Source organism: Hermetia illucens, chromosome 6 (genome assembly GCF_905115235.1).
Source record: "Hermetia illucens chromosome 6, iHerIll2.2.curated.20191125, whole genome shotgun sequence".
In the NCBI taxonomy this organism is placed as follows: Eukaryota; Metazoa; Arthropoda; class Insecta; order Diptera; family Stratiomyidae; genus Hermetia; species Hermetia illucens.
In genome coordinates this window covers 35,220,032-35,238,279 of record NC_051854.1, presented here as the reverse complement: position 1 = coordinate 35,238,279, position 18,248 = coordinate 35,220,032, and the positions used below count along the sequence as shown (strand labels likewise).

The 18,248-nt window shown below is 40.5% G+C and overlaps 1 protein-coding gene across 3 annotated transcripts in view; it reads right to left on the bottom strand.

Moving 5' to 3' along the window:
• Positions 1-18,248, bottom strand: part of LOC119659472 (longitudinals lacking protein, isoforms H/M/V) — a 110,685-nt gene that overhangs the window by 73,224 nt on the left and 19,213 nt on the right. Inside the window, exon 2 of one of the 3 annotated variants that reach the window (XM_038067563.1) lies at positions 10,311-10,322. The exons of the other annotated variants lie outside the window; for them this stretch is intronic. The gene's annotated coding sequence lies outside the window, so the exon portion shown is untranslated. The remainder of the gene's footprint in view (positions 1-10,310; positions 10,323-18,248) is intronic. 3 annotated transcript variants of the gene reach the window in all.

Below are 18,248 nucleotides of genomic sequence, written 5' to 3'. Positions count from 1 at the left end.
TGAAATCGTATTTCTCGGGGAAGAATAAAATAGATGCACATAACATACATAACGACGAAATCTATGAGCCGTACCGCGACCGTCAGGTTGTGGATAAAATCCGGCTCAATAGGTTACGGTGGGCGGGTCACTTAATCCGTATGGATGAGAATGATCCAGCCCGGAAAGTCTTTAAGGGCAATATCTATGGTAGAAAAAGAAGACGAGGCAGACCCTGCCTGAGATGGAGTGATGATGTAGGTCAGGACGCCAGACAGCTTTTAGCGATATAGAATTGGTGGACCTCGGCGCAAAATCGGGATATCTAGAGTTCGTTAGCAGGCAGGCCTAGACCGGATACCGATTGTTGCGTCGTTGATGATGATGACTGAACATATTCGTTATCCCCTCACTGGCATATGTATTCGAGATATTGTCTTCGACGAAGACTGATCTGGAAAATATCCAGAAGCGGATCTTCTTCTTCTTTTTCTTCAGCCTTTGTCCCGTTCACAAGCGGGGTCGGCTCGTCGTGATCGGCTTCGCCATTTGGCTCTATCGAATGCCTGATCTGGGTGCAATCTCGAGGCTTTCAAATCCCCATCCAGCGTATCAAGCCACCGTTGCTTAGGTCTGCCCTTTGGTCGTTTACCATCGACGACGATGTTCAGACCAATCTTGGCAAGTGAATTCTCGTTTGCACGAATTGCGTGACCATACCATCGAAGACGCCTCTCTCGCAACTTTTCCACGATCGGTGCAACCCCATAACGATCGCGGATATCCTCATTTCGGATGTGATCCAAACGTGTGACGCCACTAGTCCAACGTAGCATCTTCGTCTCCATTACCGCAAGACGCCGTTCATTGTCTTTTATGGTCGACCAACACTCAGAACCATAGAGAGCGACTGGACGGACGACATTGCGGTAAATTTTAGATTTGAGACGGTCGTTGATACGTCGATCATAAAGGACACCAGGTGTAGAACGCCACTTCATCCAGGTTGCGTTAATGCGTGAAGCAATTTCGTAACGCAGCTCTCTTGGCTGATAGCGCCGACCCGAGGTATTTAAATCGCTCAGTTCTGGGCAGATCACTGCCGCTGACAGTGATTGGGCCTGTTTCATGGGGATCGGTCGTCAAAAATTCAGTTTTGTTTAAATTCAATCTGAGACCGTGTTGCATGAGGCGATCATTCCATTTTTGAACAAGTTGCTCGAGATCATTTTTGCTATCAGATGCTAGGAAAACATCATCTGCATAAAGCAGTGTGTAGGGCGCTGGACGTTGGATATCCCGTGTGACGGTGTCCATAACAAGGACAAAGAGGAGTGGTGAGAGGGCACTTCCTTGATGAACACCAACAGACACGAAGCGGTTTTGATACACTCGCCATACTTCGAACTTTACTTTTCGGATCGTGGTAGAGCAATTGAACCCAGCGCACGAGTTCTTCTGGCACGAAGTGTTGTCGAAAAGCATACCAGATGAGTTCGTGTGGTACACTGTCAAACGCTTTCTCTAGATCCAGAAAGGCAATGTAAAGAGGGCGATGTTTCTCACGGTGTCTCTCCATGAGTAGTCAGTAGTTCCGCAGTTCTTGACAAATTCGGCTTGATTCACTGTTATTTCAACGATTTCGCGAATACGGTTGTCAAGAATGCGTTCAAAAATCTTCATGGTGTGGGAAAGTAACCGGATCGGACGGTAATTTGAACATTCTGCTGGGCTACCTTTTTTTTCCATATTGGAACAGTGGTACTTTCTTGCCAGTCAGATGGTGTTCTTCCTTCCTGAATAACCCGGTTAAAGAATTCACTGAGCCACAGTGTTGGGTCCCAGCTCTTCGCTTTCCAGAGCTCAGCTGCGATGTCGTCAGGTCCTGTTGCTTTCCCCGATTTCATTTGTTTTATTGCCTCCTCGACTTCAGTTGCGCTGACTGGTGGAACTGCTCCAAATGTCGGCAATGATTGTGGAAGTGGAGGATGAGCAAATTCTTCAGTTGAAATCTGCTCCAAGTATTCTCGCCATTTATCCGTCGCGGCTCGACGATCAGTAAGCAAAATACCGTCCTTGTCATTAACACAACAGAAGTGTTCGATATCCTATGTGCGTTCATCACGGCTTTTAGCAAGTCGATACAGATCTCTCTCGCCATCCCGAGTGTCCAGTTTATCGTAAAGATTTTTGAAATGGTTCGCTTGACAGCGACCGCTTTCTTTGCTTCCCGGTTGGCATTCTTATAAATTTGCCAATTAGCAGGCGTTTTATCGTCGAGAAATTTGTGGTAGAGGCGTTTCTTTTCACGGACCTTCATTTCAACATCATCATTCCAAAGCCAAGTATCTCGGTTGATGTACCGCTTACCCGGCAACCCCGAGGGTTGCTGAGGCCGCTTTGTGGATCGTGTCTTTCATTTGGTTCCATGATTCTTCCACATTCGTAATGGTTGGCAATCGTATGAGTGAGACCGTTTCTTCTTTCTTCTCACCAAATCGCCACCATTTAATACGCGGCGGGCCAGTGCGTTCCTCACGCCGTTTTATCGGTGGCTTAATTCGCAGGACGGCAATCAACGGCCGATGTTGAGATGCGATGGTCTCATAGGGAATGACTTTGCAATCAGTGACAGTGGTAAAATGTTGGCGTCTTATGAGAATATAGTCGATTTGCGTTTCATTGTTCCCACTATAAAATGTGGGAAGATGAGACAATCGTTTGATGAACCATGTATTCATAAGTACAAGGTCATGGGTGTCCGCAAAATCGATTATACGCTCACCACCTTCATTGCGCGCTCCGAGCCCCTTTCCCCCATGGCACCTGTTACCGTCTGCCTTTTCACCCACATGACCATTAAGGTCGCCGGAAATGATTATGTAATCGTCAGCAGGCACGTGACAAGTTTTTTCATCGAGAAGTTGCCAGAAGGCATCTTTCTCGGCATCAGGTCGACCTGCCTGTGGTGCATACGCGGGGAAGAAGTGAATAGTGCGATCAGCTGATATAATGGTGAGCTTCATCAACCGATCATCAAATCGTTCAACTTCTTTAATGGCATCACGGAAACCCCCTGAGATGGCAATGCCAACACCATATTGAGTGTGTGGGTTACCAAAATAGAGAAGTTTGTAGCCATTTTTACCGCGTTCGCGTTCAATGTCGCAACTTTTGGCACCAGACCATCGGGTTTCTTGCAGAGCGCAGATGTCAATGCACCTTTTCCGAAGGGCTCTTGCGAGTTCCTCCGTCTTTTCAGTTAGGGTACCAACATTTAGCGGATACGGAGGGCTATGTCCAAATTCCGAATGCATCATCCAAACTTACCTTGCCTCGTGCCGCAGGCGTGTGCCTTGCATACGGTTGTTTGTAAGGCAGACTGTGGGCTGACTTCACTTAACTTGAATGATCGATCTTTCAATCTTCTGAGTGAAATCAGACCAAGCGCGAATATATCAATGGAAGTCGAAGGTAATGCACGGTAAACACGTGAATTGTCTTTGGCAGCAATTTGTCGAACAGATCGCTCTGTGCTGGGGAGCTTTTTGCCGAGAGGGAGGGATTTATGTGTGCCATTCAGGACATCGTGGTCGCCATCCGAGCTTATAAAAAACCAATAATGAAAGAGCGGGCGATGAACGACGGTGTAATATAATATGCCACTAGGCATAATGTTGTATGTAAGGTGATCCACTAAAACCTTGCATACCAGCCTGGGCTGATCACGGGAACATGTCCGGTTTACCGATATGGGCCGCGGGCAGTGCTAGATAGTTCTGGTTATAGCATGTATTGGGACCGGCAAGTTCTAACTGATCGCCACATACCACATAACAAGCCTGGCGTGTTGTTAGTTGGGAAGACAGGTCGCTTCGCGTATATTATTGATGCTGCTATATCCCATAATAGCAACATTGAACGGACATACGTACACAAGAAGGTAAAGTACGAGCCACTGACTCGGGAAACCAAAGAAATATAGCGTCTCTAGAAAGAAAAAATATTGTCAGCTACATATATTGTACCTAAATCTCTCGCGGCTTCTCTTGTTATCCTGGGACTCCCACACAGTCTGGTTCAAACCATGCAGAAGTATACTATTCGGCATACGTGTTCGATGTTGCGGGGAGTTCTTGAGGGATTCTCCCTTTATCTTTTAAAAAGGTAGGATCGTTCGAGCCTAAATGCTCTTTTGGGATTCGTTGAGTGATCTCAAAAAAATCCGCTGGTTCCTCGCGTACGTTGCATTCTGGGCACGTCTGGAGTGACTTTGGTCATAGCGTCATTCCCAGCTGAGTCGACTGGTATCCGATATCCAGTCACGATAACAAATCTTTCTGCCACCAGCGAGATTTGAATCGAGACTTTCCACTACGACCGGCCAGCGCACTAACCACTTGAGCCATTCGGACGAGTAAGTATTAAACCGAAGTTTTCAGGACAACGTTACCATGGCCATCTCATCAGTTCGATCTAACAAAGAATAAGGGTAAGCATTGCAATGCGTTCTTAGAAGATATTATTTAATGTCAAATCTAATCGCTTTTTTCATTCCATCATGTGCTTTTTTTTCAATGTTTTTCTACCATGAAAACTTGGTACGTTTCTGAAATTTCTTCGTCAAACCAAAAGTTTTTATTTCAGGTTTATATTGATTGATGCTGTGATAACACATCAATCTTTGTAAATGACTAGCATACTATGGGTCATTCAAGTTGACTTTTGTTAGTAATAAAGATAGAATTTTTGTGTGTAATGTTAACAATGGAGAGCGTACAGGGTTACCTGTACCCAAGTACGTAAGAAAGTACGTCATATACTAAATTTTGCTAGAAAGCAAGCAGATTTCTAGATATTTCTGCCGCTTAACATCATTGTGTAAGAATTTCATTTCTCTCAAACAGGTTGCTTCGAAGATACCCAATGCCATGAACATCGACATCCAAAAAACCTACAGATAATGCGACATCGTTTGATTGTGAAGTCGCAAAAAAAACCTAAATTGCCCTATGCGCATGAAGAGAACTACTCTAAAATTCGGGCAATTCGTCCAATACTATCAGAAACCGGGGGCGAATCGTATCTGCGTTTGATTCACCCTAAGCCTTAAATATAATAGTGTCTACCCTTGTAATGTTGTAGTAGCCTTGAGATTGTCAAATCAGGTTCTCATTTGTATATATGCTGAGGTCGAGTCCGACCAGAGTTTCATCACGGACATTTTGGAGGTTGCTCTGGGAATTTTAGCCGCCGTTTGACAGAAATATAACCTAAAGAAGCGAAATCTCTTTTACAGTTGGAAATGATATTTGGAATTCTACATTTGTTACATTAACGATTATAATAAGCATCGCGTAATTTACAAACGCGACAGTAAACTTGGTGTTCCCCAAAACAGTCTTCCGGTATACCCAAATTGCCGAGTATTCTCCCGAAAGCCAACTAACCGTAAGAACAAAATCTACAGTCAGTGAGCTTCTTGAATTATTCTTTATTTGCACTTGCGAAATGGAAACTGTAGGATCTATTGGGATGCCTCCCAGTACTACAAATCGAAAAGTAAAGATTTGCATTCCAAACATCGGGTTACAAAGCACGGCGTACAAATTTAACCACTTTGGTTTCCATTAAGGGATCTTCTACATTACATATAATTAATTCGAAAAACTCATGGTATCTCCAGTACCAATCTGTTGCTCAATGGGGAACCATCAATGCTCTACTTACATGTAACTGGATTTAATTGTGCAATATTTTTAATCATTCTAATTTATGTACATTTATCAGTTCTAAGGAACTGAAATTCTTTAATTAACTAAAACAAGGAAGGAAGGAAACTCCTTCAATCTAAGTATTATTCACTTTCAATAACACTTAACTTCGGTGATTGGACGAAAATTCCTTCTTCCTTCCAGTTCTTAGCTAATTCAAGTTTTTTATAGTTAACCATACAGTTTAATCTAATTTATAGTAATATCCATAGGTAGGTAACATTCTAAACAGGAGTTAGATTTTATAATTAGATGAAAACGGTCTTTTTTTCCAAATTTATTTTAGGTATAGAGTTGAATGAAATTAGAGTTTTTACTCGGTCCACAGCCAGCAACTACTCCCACTTCATCTACAGGACGCTCATAAATGAACCACTGTATTTTTTCGGAGGTGTCTTACAACTAGTATAGGAAAATTTCAATTACCTTGCATTTTTTTCTGGAAGTATTTGCACTGAATTTATCTCGAAAATGTTTTCTAAAGCCATTAATTATATTATCTACAACATTCATTTGCTTCAAATTGTTTAAACCGTTAATAAATGATAGAACCACGAGAAAATTTTAGTCGTTTATCTGATTTTAGAGCGAAGATTTTGGAATTATGGTTATAATAGGCATTAGTAGACCTTTATAAAACAATGGGAAGAAAAAGTGTGTTAAATCAATATGAGAAAGGATAAATTATGGAAAGTGATCATCATTCTCAGAAACTACCCAACCGACGAATCTGAAAAAAATCATAGTGCCCAGGCCTCAAAATACTCTCGATACGATATCTATTCAAATTAAGTTAATAGTATATCACCGTACCTTTGGGAAAATTGAGTAAAACCCCCCTTAAGTTTACCTCAGAGTTATAAAAGTTGGTAGTAGTATAAAATATAATATGAAGCATATTATTCCCAAGTTTGATCAAAATCATACTATTAGTAATAAAGTTACAGTAGCTCAAAGTTGTCTTTACCGTGTAAATTTACAACCCGTACTAAATCTGTCATGCTAAATACATATTCTTAACGGGCTACGTAAAAATGGGATAGTTTCTCAAATATACTCACGCAAGAAGCAAACAAAACCTTTCATACCTGAAGCGCTCAGCTTCCGGTTTCCCGACTTGTTTATGCTTAGATTGACTGATCCGATAAAAAAAAGGTTGCCTTCATGGATTTACCAGTTACTGGCATGATTTGAGAAAAGAACTGCGCTATTTTGCGATGACGGATCTGTTATGTTTTAGGCACTCGGCAAGTCGATAGCGATGGTTTTCACCGGTACTTAAATGAATTCCGAAACCTATCAAGGAATTCTGCGCCGTAACTTGTCGCCGTATTTGAGGAGGCTTCTATAAGCTTAGCTAATTTTTATACGTGATGCCGCGGCAGTTCATATGTCGCGCCTACAAAAAACTTGCCTCTTATTAGTGGCATTTTTAAGTACCTATTTTAAATTGAATTTCACGTTTTCACTGAAAACTTGAAAAGAGCAATCAAGGTTACCTGGGTCTAGAGTTTGAGAACACGTACCAACTTAGTTAAGCTGGTACGTGCTCTCAATCTAGAGGCAAGATTTTTGATCGATAACGATCGAGAGCGGCGGGAAGCCAATCCAATATTAAAATGTCCTTTTTATTATTGCTTTTTTCATTGAATATTCAATAAAAGTTAAAATAGATAAGTGGTTCTATCATTTCTGAATGATTAAAAAAACGATCAATTTGAATGAATACTGCAAGTGATACGATTAAAAGATTTATAAAAATTTTCATGCAAGGACTTTAATAAAAAACTTCAAGGTAATTGAACATTTCTAACAGCAATTATAAGAAAGATGCGAAAAAAAAGTGTTTATATCACTGTATTAGCTCTTCGTTTGTTCAACTATTTAGTTTAATATGATATTTGTAGTCGATGATAGTTTTCGAATATAGTAAAACTTTAATGCACTAAAACTACTTTGTTAGTAGCAGGATTTATATCTATCTATATCAATCTAATATAGTGGTTTATGTTGCTGCAAAAATTTGATGCATCTACGGTGAAATTAAGGATTTTATCCAAAAAAAAAAAAAAAACTAATACCAAAACGTAGTATTATTATTATTTTGTTAAGTGAAAATCGCACCGCGTCCTTAAAGAACTATTGTGTTCCTTTTACAGGCTATAGCGTACTTATTGATCATAGTATCTCATGCAAGCCTATAACCATCAGGAACTTTCGTATGTTCCCTACTTCCAGATCTTTCCACGTTGCATCTGATATTAAGTGTTCTCCCAGATGCCTCGACCTACTTTGCACAAGTGCCGGACACTCTCCCAGGACGTGTATAGGCGTTTCGTCACACTCCTCACAAAACTTGCAGGCAGTGTCCGTAGATATCCCTAGCTTCCCTAGGTGATAGTTCAGCCCACAGTGACTAGTGAGAATTCCCTCTATGATTCTGAGGTTCTTTTTGGTGAGGTTTAAGCAATCCTTTGTGCGCATGGGTTCGTATCCCCCAATAAGCACCCTGGACTGCTCCATCCTTGGTAGGCCCGCCCACCGTTCCCGACTCCACAGAAGGGTTCTGGCCCGTGTAAAGGCGTCCCTGCTCCCTTTTGGGCTAGTTCTTCCGCTGCCTCGTTGCCTTCCAACCCAGCATGGCCTGGAACCCAAAGTATTCAGACCATGTTGGATGAGCCGAGTGTATTCAATCTCCCAAAGCATTCCCATACCAGTTTAGAGTTCACCTGGTTGGACCTAAGTGCCTTGATCGCTGCTTGGCTGTCGGTGAAAATAGCTGTTCTCCCCCTGCAATTCCTTTGGAGATTAAAGGAGGCACATCTGTCTATGGCGTATATTTCCGTCTGAAATATGCTAGTGTACCTGCTCATTGACTCAAAGTACATTTTCCTTGGACCAATGACACACGCACCCGCTCCCTCTGCTGTGAGGGATCCGTCAGTGTACCAAGCAATCAGTTGCTGGTTTAAGCCGTATGTCGCAACCACGCTCTCCCAGTTTGCCTTTTTACTCCAACATGTTTCAAACTTCTTACAGAAGTGAAACCTCGTTATCATGTTATCCCTTGGTATCAATAATTCGGGATACCGCCTAGAAAGAATATCAATTTTCTTTCGGTTTAGGCAGCTCCCGGCCTCACTGATTCTCCCGGCCATACTGAATATTTCCCTCTTTGCCTGCATCTGTATGTGCAGGGACTTCCAGGGATGCCGTTGGGCATGTCTTCATTGCCCCACTGATACACACGCAAGCCAGTCTTTGGAGCTTATGTAATTCCTTGGCTTATGTGCTGAGTTCGGTAAAATGTGGTATTACACTCCTATTAGCTTTATTTAACTAGATATAGAAATAAGATGTACTTTGAAGCTTCGTTTCTTATGTGATTATAATCATGATTTTTTTCAAATTTGTCGGTACAGTGGTTTTTTAGAACGAGTCTTATCTCATTTTACGGTTACGCTTTTTAACTCGTTACTTCCCGTTTTAACGGAAAATATGGAACGAATTTTGCATGATCCTAGTCACACCCTACAGTTTTTGGCATTACGATCTCGTTAAATGAAAGAACTACTTGGCAGGTTACGGTACGGTATGCAGTTTTTCTCTGCCGATAATGCATGATGTATGATAATTAGTGACTTCTTAGTGTGCACTGTTGCCAAAGTGTTTATGCATATTATGCTGTCGAAGCGTTACCAACCAATTAAAATATGTTATCTATATGTATAATTAATTGTTTTGATTGTGCGATACTAGGCACCCAATCTTGCAATTTGACAGATACTAGGCACCCAATCTTGCAATTTGACAGTGTCCTACAATATGCAATGTGATCCAATTCAATAGCCAATAGCACAGCCGGCAATTTTAATTTATTAGGAAAAATTGCAAAACAATATGGCATAGCGCGTCCACCATATGCATGCGCCATTGTTGCCGGCTCGCCATATGTTTCTAAGGTGAACTCTTCGTCGGCCACCGTGGTACAATGGATTCCATTGCATGGCATAACCAGGAGTGATGTTGGTGTCCTTTCTAAAATGTGACCTATCTACGGCCACTTTCGAATTCGTCCACACAGCTCTTCAGTTGGAATTTTTTCGGAGCAGAGTACATCGACGATACGGCGAAGCCTTTGAAGTATAGTTCAGGTCACTTCCATGTGCTGACATATAACAGCACAAAGAGCACCAATATTCAACCTCAACTTGATGTCGGCTTTGAGGGAACTGTATTTCCAGATTTTAAGTGACACGAATTCGGACCTAGAGCAATGCTAGCAAGATAAACAAATCGATCGACGCCCGCGATGGTTCTGCCCATTAATGCAAACCGGCATAGTAGGACGAGCCGTTGGACTAAGGAGCTTGGGTTTGTTGGTGTTTTTCTTCAGTCCGGCTCTGCCTGCATTCTTCTTCAAACCAAGGGCCCTTTGATCAAGATCCAAGTGCAACTTTCCAAAACAAATGGCAAAATTTTTAAGTAATACAAGGAAGAAATAAGACAACTCAAAAACTCAGTGGTCAGTTGATCGCCTCTTAATCAGGAAAATACCTCGGGATGTATCTGAAACAAAAATTAAATTTAAAAATACATATCAGTGAGAAAATCGAACAAAATACCAAAATCGTATTCAGCACAAAACAAAAAAAAAAACTTGACGACAATACCGTACAAAAAATCTAGATAGCCAAATATATTCTCCACACAGTATAAGGTGTGGAGAATATATTATATATCCAGTAAAATTTAATATAATAATACCACATTCTGCCAAATTACTGTCAAACACCAGCAAATTTACCGCAACAGTACAAAATTTTCTTCCAGCCTTTGTTCCGTTTGCGAGCAGGGTCGGCTCGTCGTGATCGATTTCGCCATTTGGCTCTATCGAATGCTTGATCTCGGCGCAATCTCGAGGCTATTAAATCCCCATCCAGCGTATCAAGCCATCGTTGTTTCGGCCTGCCTTTTGGAAGTTTACCATCGACTTCGATGTTCAGACCAATCTTGGCAAGTGAATTCTCGGTCGATCGGTGCAACCTCCCCACATTTTGTATTTATCAAATTAAGTTAATTACTCGGACAAATTAAAAATATTAAGAAAACAAAGCAATCTCAAAACCATGCAAAGTGCAAACCATATAGCACATTACATTCACGTATAGAATGTTGGTAAATATCGTACATATCTTCCGTCTTAACTTCATTTTCATTAACCCAGAGTTGATCATAATCGACCCAATTTAGTTCCACTTTCCATAGACTATTAAGCGAGCTTCATACTCGATATAGGCATTCAACGAGATTAGAATAATCGTATGAAATAGCAACAAAAAACCGAGAATCAGGCATCTTGGTGGATAATTTGAGATGGCCATAGCGGAGATTATGAAAAAATCAACTAACTTTAACTATCATTTCAGTGAAAGGATTGATCTTGCAAAACTCGCGTAAACAACAGAAAATGCTGGACTTAAAGCCTAGCTACAGATTGTAGAAAATGTAGAAAACTAAAGAAAGATCTGTTTTAGGTGAACTTTTCAGATTTGCTAATGATACTAAACTGTAGCGTATGAGATTAATTATTATCAATACAGTGCGTCCCAGATTAAATTTTTTGTGTAAATGGAGCTTTGAAAGGTAGAGCACAATTGAATATTTAACTTAGTACACGCAAAACTGTCATGAACTCATTGTTCCTCACATAGGGAAACACAAAACCTTTTATACCGGAAGCGTTCAGCTTACGGTTTCCCAACTTGTTTATTATCATTCCTAGAATTCCAACAAAACGGAATATCGGAAGTTGGACGCTTCGGGTATAAAAGTTTTGTGTTCATCTTGTGTGATAAATTTCCTATTCACGTTTTTCCATTCGCATATACATCCAATTCAAAACATTCGGACCCTAGATAAGAGAAACTATCAACGGTCTCAAAGTTGTTTGACCAGTACAATTCGGTGTTGTTTGTTCTTTGGTTTTTGGCGCAAACGCTGCCACCATATATTTCGTCTTGCCTTCATTAGTGTGAAGTCCAAGATCTCGGACCGCTTACTACATCTGGATGAAGGTAGACTGTACATCTTAGGTTGTTATTCCCATAATGTCAATATCGTCAGCTTGGGCCAGTAGTTGGGTGGACTTGAAGAGGACGGTGCCTCTTGCATTAACATCTCCAGCGTGGATCATACATAGGCCTTGTCTTAGACCGTTGTTGATGTTGAATGGTTTCGACAGTGATCCTGCTGCTTTTATCTGGCCTCGCCTATTGGTCAGAGTTTAGCTTAGTCAGGCTTATCAATTTCGTCGGGATACCAAATTCTGTCATGACTTTGTACAGTTTTACCCTGTCTATGCTGTCATAGATGGTGAGCCCCCGGAATAAACAGAGAAAATATCGAAAGAAATCAGATTTATGACCAATGTTACGGGAACTGGAGATAGATCAATAAACAGCTTTGTCAACAATGACGAATAGTATTGGAGTAGAATAATAAATGACGAATTAAGGAAAACAGATGTCAGGACAATCTTTCACGAGAAGGTCCAGGGAGAAGCGAAAGACGAAATAATAAATATACACGAACCAGACAATTGGCAACTTATTAAAAAGCACTTGAAACTACCATCAGAAATTTAAAAAAATTACAAGTTTAAGAGTAAATAATGTAAGCCGAAGAAGTACAAAGATTGAAATATAAAAGGGATGAACGGATAATTTATTATAGATAGCAATGTAAATTCTCTACTCTCTAATATAGTGAAAGAAATGAGCCAAGGAGTTCTACTAGTCAAAATTTATTTAGAAAGAGATATAGATCCGACAATTAGTATAATAAGATTCAGAAAATTTGAAGACGAATATATTCGACCTTTCAAATGACTATAACGACAAGTCTAATAAATCTAGACAGGACAAAAATGATAGCGAACGTTATAAAACTTCCAATAATAATCCAGACAGACATTATCACTCAAAATCGACTAGACAAGATAATTATTACCAACAAGATCGTAACGACAGGCGACGGTATACAAATTATTCTAACAATTCAGGTCATTATAAAGGACGAAGTATTAATCAATCAGGTCAATGTAGGTAATAGGTAGGTAACAAATCTGCACAATGACGAAGTGGCAGGTGGGAAAGACAGCAACAAGTAGAACCAATGGATATTGAAAACATAGAAAATAAACCATGCGACAAACCCAAAACAAAATAAAAAGACAAAAAAATCAAGAAACCGGAGGAATTCTATTGCAGAAGTAAATAATGTGGATAACCAGGTTTTTTCGCAACTAGCCACGGAGTTACCTATAATAAAAATAACAATAAATCAAAAACAATATGCAGCCCTTATCCATACAGGTGCATCATTTAGTACAGTCGACAATAGCTTTATTAAGATGGAAAGTCGGAACACTACAGAGCAGGAAGTATCAATTTATAATTGAGAAGACAAATAGCTGAGAAGGAAGAACAAAGCGATATCCGCAGAATCAATTCTATATACTCAAATCCTCTCATTATCGCGCATAAGAAGTGCGACAATTCTGGGGAAAGGAAATTTCGGTTAGTAGTAGACTACTGCTGGGAAAAGTTCAATATTTTTCCACAATGGATCTGGCTAAGGGATATCAGCAGATCCCAATAAAAAAAGAAGACCGACACAAAACGGCTTTTGTAACGCTACATGGCTTATGTGGGTTCGTGAGAATGCCGTTCGGCCGGAAAAACCCTCCTGTGACGTTTCAGAGGCTTATGAGCGACATTCGTAGAGACCATATCAACCGGATTTGTGTCGTGTTCTTAGATGCTCGATCGAAATGAAGGGAATTTGTACGTCTTGGATCGTTCTTCCCATGGTCGATATCGTCAGCATAGGCCAGTAGTTGGGTGGACTTAAAGAGAACCGTGCCTCTCGCATTTACCTCAGCATCACGGATCACTTTTTCCAGGGCCAGATTAAAGAGGGCGCGTTGTACTGCCTTGTAGAAGGTATCCTTCTCCAACTCTGCAGTCTCCTCTATAGGGGCGTGAACATTATGAGGCTTATATTTCTAAATTTATCTCGCAAGCGTAAAGTGCATAGCCGTTCCCCCTATGTTTTCAAAGTCGATAATGGTAGGTTCACTTTTTGGCTGACTAAGAAACCTCTTCCAAGCACACGGTTTACTGGATGGCCACTATAATATATGGTGTAGTGACTTTTCTCCAGGAAACGGGTCCCTGTTGGGACAATGTATCGGTTAATAGCTTGGCAGCTCCATCTCTGTACACAGAGCGCACGTTCCATTAGAAAATGCGCAAATGGTTATTTCATTGTCGTTGCCGGATTCGTCGTTGAGTAGTCAATCCAGTCCAAGGCTTCTTTTGTGGCTTCGTAACTTCGGTTTTCCGTATAAGGTTGTCAGCCCTACCCAACTCCCAACCTGGAGGACCACTTGGTACAATTTGTCCCGTTTTTAAACGTGGGAGACTCGCTTTCATCCTTCTCCATCTGCAGCTTTTCGTTAAGGAAGAGCTCGCAGCGGTCACCACGTGGAGGTGGAGATAGGGTTTGGTAGTCAAATTGTTGGTGTTGGTTCCGCAGGCGTTTCTCAGGTTTTATGCTCCATCGTGGATCCCAATCCACGCTTCGCCCTGGGACCTATACTACCCACTGACCACCCTTATACCATAATCATTTTGTACTTCTAGAATGATTTTAAGGGGGTTTCCGGCTAGATTTCTAAAATATGCCTTTTACACTTTTTGAGGTTTATATTTTGAGCCCTCACTCCCCTACGTTTCACCCGATGTCAAATATGGGACCAGCTTCAAGAGCTACTGAGCCCTTTCATTTGGCAACCCACATGGCCATATTCTGTGAAAGAAAACTTTTCACTCTCCTTTGCCATGCATGGAGAGACTGCTGTTAAACTCAACACAAAATGGCGCCACTTGTTAAATTTCGTGGCAATCGGTTTAGCCGTTTCTGAAGAAATCGGGTGTGACAGACAGACGCACAGAGCCACATCGATTCATTATCGAAGGTCAAAGTTTCGCATTTCAAGTCAATTTATGCCACCCTAGGACGTGTTAGAGGTCATCGTCATATAAAGTGAACTTATATGAACTGCTGGGTCCATGGATACGTTTCAGTTTTTCTTTTTTCTTTCTTTTTTTAGTCATTTGCATATCAGTATCAATTACCCGAGGTAGACTTGTGTAAGTGCATGTATGTGCAAAATGATGCCACCCATTGCATATAAAGGGATTCACAAACCACATGTTCTCACCAAATTTTGTGACAATTAGTCAGACAGACATCGAATCAATTCCAATAAGTCTTTGCTTTACACAAAACCGTAGAAATGAGCCGTTTTGTAATGAAATATGCTATATTACCGCTTCTGATCGCGCCGGATAGCTGCGAATGGCAACCTTATAGTTTTTTTGTGAATAAGGTCACAAAAGATAGAATAAACGATTTTTTTTTTCAAACCGAACGAAATCAGATGTTCTTTGTTTGTCTAATTGGTTCTTCAAGTTTAACAATAATGACTCGTTCATATCCGTACGACCGAATGTAGACATAAGTCTTGCCTAGTTTTGCTGAAAAATTCGAATATCTGGGAAACCACTTGTTGTCCTATTATTGTGATACGCTAGATAATTGAAATAATCATTTACCAACTCTAAAATGTCTATGAAAGAAAAAAAGGCCAGAGCCCATAAAAAAGAAGCAGTATTCGTTCAAACCAACGCAGTTTCGTCAAAAAGAACATTTGAATTTCCAGTAAACGGAGAAACGAAAGCAGGTCAGCGTTCTAAATCATTTAAGGGGATCATCCTGTGTGAACACCGTTTTCTTCCCCTTTTTTTGGAAATTTTTTATGAACAATTGGATAAAGATACAGATATGAATTTTTGGCCATATATTTATTAATATCTTGAGTATGTGCAGTAATATTTCCAGTCCGATAGCATAGTTCATTATTGAAATACAGAGCAATTTATAGAGCTATCCCCAAAAAAGGTATTTTTCTGCTGCCACGCTAGAGGGCGCTGCGATCATCTTAAAGAAAAAATGTATAATAAACGGCATTTTAACGTGTAGACTTAACCACAGTCCGCAAACTAGGATTATTAAAAAATATTGAAACCTAATTTTTTGGTGCCTTGTTAAACTTTTTTTGTGAATTTTGGTGTTTTTTCAAGGCTTCTTTAGTGAATTAAAAAAACACTACTGAATAAATCGCAATTATCCTATAATAGTTTGCGGACCGTAGAAATATGTTCTGAATAAGTCGTGAAAATTTCAAAGAATTTCGTTGGATAGATTTTGGGCTTTGGTGGCAGCCGATTTTCAATCAAGTTTCGAGAAAAACGCATTTAAAAAGTAGAATGTGATTTTTAGCCATAAAATCTTAACTGACTATTAATCTGCTACACCTAGTCCATAAACCTTAGGTTTCTTGAAGGAACACATGTACAGCCTTGGCTTCAATTCTTGTTATTCGGGCCGATAAATACGCGCTTTATTACGGCGATCGACATAAATCTGCGTTTTTAACGCTATAATTTCCGAACGACTTCGAATATCAAAACATCACTTTGCCCATATATTCTACACTATATCTAGATACAATTGATGCCAAAAAAAATTCGATTCCGCGGATCCGACACACGGGATGACTCCCTTAAAAATTCTAGTAAGAGGATCAAAAGAAGAAATCCATTCCTTACTTGTTAACCGTTTATGAAGCTCAAACAACAGTGTATGCTCGAAAAAAGAGAAGCTTTAAAAACATTAAAAGAAATAAATAAACCCAGCCCGTGCAGGGAAATACAGAAAATATAACCAAAAGAACATTTTTTACACCGATGGAAACTCTAGCAATGTTCATAGAAGCGGATTTAACTAAGCGACAATATAAATTTGCCCCGAAATCCCGGGAGTGTGTTGAATCCCAGCAAACTAAAATTTGATGATGATGTCGCTAATAACGCCCTTAACGCATCTTAAACGGCGTCCACATATTTGCCAAACTTTAACAATAAATCTTAAGTACAAGCCTGTGGACAGATTGTTTCGCTTGGTTGTAGGGCTTGTCGATCTGGCGCGTCAACACACAAGCGTCACAAACCTCAACAAACAGTTATAACGCAAACGTATGGACGGGGTGTTTGGTTGCCAATTCGATGGAGTGTCGGTTTTTAGCAAAAATCAAAGGATGAGTGCATGCATCCGCGAGATAAATGAGTGGTGTGAAATGCAGTGTCTGAACGAACCTTCCCGACTTGGTGCGAACTTCGCTAAGTATAATGCTCACTGTACCGTTACGAGTTTGGAGTTTCCAAGCAGGACAAGAATACTCTAAAATATTTTTACTGTTTGGGGTTGAAAACAATACTTTGCTTCGAAACTTTAAAAATGAAACTTATGTTTTTTTTTCAATAATATACTCCACTTTCCCAATCAAGTCTATATATATATATAACACCGCACTGTTGTTCTTAAAACTTTTATTCGTTTCACTGCCCTTCAGTAAGAGGCTTAGATCAATCAAAACTTTTGCAGAAAGTTCATGCGCGAAAACAGAAACAAAAGAATAAAAATGTATATGCGTGTGTACTTCCACCAAGCTTCCCATAGAGGAATTTTGAAGCATCATTCGCTCACGGATTCCATGCTGATCAATTACCATTGATTCTAAATTAATTTTTAACGAAGCTCTACCTTTAATTCCCGCTGGATTCCGACAAACGGCAAACGTGTTGCACCGCCACATACGTGCAGCAAATTGTCAAGTAGGTTGTTGGTTGCAGGAAAATTGCACGTTTGTCGGCAAGTTCCGGTTGCAGTGAGATTGCAGGTCTGTGCACAAGTTGCACTGGCCGATCAGGTTGCGGCAACCGCAACTTGTCTATATACGTGCCATCTAGCGCCAATCAACAACTTGCATGCACGTCCTTGGCTAGTGTAACGCACTTGCCCACGATGATCATGTTGTTACGCAAAATGCACGTTTGTCGACAAGTTGCGGTTTCAGTGAGTTTGCATGTCCGCACAAAAGTTGCACTGGCCGATCAGGTTGCGGCAACCGCAACTTGTCTATATACGTGCCATCTAGCGCCAACGAACAACTTGCTTGCCCGTCTGTGGCTAGTGTAACGTACTTGCCCACGATGATCATGTTGATAAGCAATACGATGGTTTGGAGTTTTTGGCAAATAGCAAGTGTCTGGACCCGCTATTAACATTTCTATCTAACACTTAGAATACTTCGTTGCAAAGATGGTAAGAAAGTAATTTGGCAGAACTCCTATTAGATTGTTGCATATGAAATGGCCGTTTTGGCAATCAAGTGAAGTTAGTTGCGATTTTGGTGTATCAAACCACCACCAGTTGGATGTTGCAAATTGAAGGAAAATAGAAAAGAGCCAAGAACGTATACTTTTTCTGTATGAGTTCAAACTCGGTCATAAAGCGGCGGAGGCG